Source organism: Lactuca serriola, chromosome 4 (assembly GCF_051521515.1).
Source record: "Lactuca serriola cultivar US96UC23 chromosome 4, Lser_US96UC23_V15, whole genome shotgun sequence".
NCBI classification, from domain to species: Eukaryota; Viridiplantae; Streptophyta; class Magnoliopsida; order Asterales; family Asteraceae; genus Lactuca; species Lactuca serriola.
This window is the reverse complement of record NC_136411.1, coordinates 383,247,873-383,249,867: the sequence shown is the minus strand read 5'-3', so window position 1 is coordinate 383,249,867 and position 1,995 is coordinate 383,247,873.

Genomic DNA, 1,995 nt, shown 5'->3' with positions numbered 1-1,995 from the left:
AATAGAGGGAAAGAATCATACCCGTCACCATATCGGGTGCAGCACGTGCCTCCTCGGCGGTCAGCTGAAATGCCCGGCTCCTCACCACTGGAGCCTCTGCCTTGCCCTGCCGGCCATCCGTGATCCGCAAGGTCGTTGGAGCTGGCGCCTTCACTGGCGCTGAAACTGTCAACTGGGGGCAATTGGCCTTCTTGTGGCCCCTCTGCTTGCAGTGGAAACACAACAACTCAGACGTCTGAATAACTACTGCCGGAGCAGTGCAATCCCTGCTAAAGTGCCCAGACTTGCCGCACTTATAGCAGCCTGATGATCCCAACCTGCACGCCACCTCGTGCGGCCTGCCGCATTTCCTGCAACGGCTCGGTCCTGACTAGCCTTTCGGCCTACCATCTGATCCCTTGGGCTTCTTCCCCGAAGCCCCTCCTATCTGTCCTTCCTCTGACTTCCGTTTCTGGATGTGCTCCAAATCTATCTCCCTCTCCTTCGCCCTGGCAATCATGGAGTCCAAGGTAGGGCAAGCTAAAAAACTAACGTGCTCCCGGATATCAGCCCGGAGCATGTCATGATAACGGGTCCTCCTCATGTCCTCATCGCCCGCATACTGGGGCACCAACAGTGCCCTCTCCCGGAACTTGGCGGTGATCTCCGCCACGGTCTCTGTCGTCTGTCTCATGTCTAAAAACTCCCTGGCCAGCTGCTGAAGCTCGACCGCCGGTGCAAACTCTGCCCTGAACCTGGTCACAAAGTCCGACCAGGTCATAGCCTCGATAGCTGAGGCTCCCAACGAGTCACCCACTGACTCCCACCAATCTCGAGCTCGGTCTCGTAAACACCCTGCTGCATACCTCACCTTCGACCCCTCGGGGCAGAAGCTCGTCAACTGTGTAGACTCGATGTCTGCAATCCATCGCCTGGCAGCAATGGGGTCTTTCGCCCTGTGAAAATCCGGCGCACCACTGCCCTTGAAGTCCTTGAAGGATAGTGTGCGAGATCCCGACTGTGTAACGCCCGCAGATCCGGGCTAGTCAATTTAGAGGCAATAGGGGTCGAAAACGACTTTTTGACAAAAAGATTATTTAGAATAAATAATCTTAACCAATTTGTAGAATATGTCACAAGGTTTCCGTACATATAAAGAACGCTGAAATCCGAGTTATAACGAAGAAGTTATGACCCGTCGAAGTTTCGCGTCGGAACCGGCACGGCGCCGGGAAGCGTAAATAGTAAATTTATTATATATAGAGATTTAGCCTTAGCGCTCTAAACAAAAGTCGTAGAATATGTTAAACTAAGAACATCGATAAAAAGAACGCCCAAATCTGACTTCGTATGAAGAAGTTATGATTTTTCGAAGTTTCGGATTAGCGGTGTACAGCCCGAAATTCGAATTTTAGATCGATTGATTTTTAGCCGACACAACCTAAACAAGAATCGAAGATCTCGTTATTAGTAGCGTAACGATAAAAATACAGATGAAAATGGACATCGAATAAAGAAGTTATGAGATTTTAACGGACCAATCCTGTCCTGGCCTGTTAAAAATATAACTTTAAAAATAAAGTCAAAATTAACCAACGGAGTCTAAACGAAAGTTGTAGAGTATGTCTCCACCTACGCGTGGATATAAATAACGTCAAAAACGGAGTTCGTATGAGCGAGTTACAAATTATAGTAGTATATTTACGTATTAAAATAAAGTATAAATCATGTATACGTACACATATATATACATATGTATATATCATTAGAAAGGTATCGACGATGCGGTTATTATAAAACTAATGTTGAGTTCTTTCGACATTAGTTTAGTACAAAGATCATTAAATCCATTTAAAATAGTATTATAGAGGGGTGTTTAGTTGTTTATATAACTAAAAGGTCATTAAGTAATTATGGAGGGTAGTTTTTGAAAATTCAATTAGTATAAATAAGAGCCTTGGGCTCTCATATTTCTTGCACCATTCTCTTGATTCAAGAGTCTTTCTCTCCTTATCC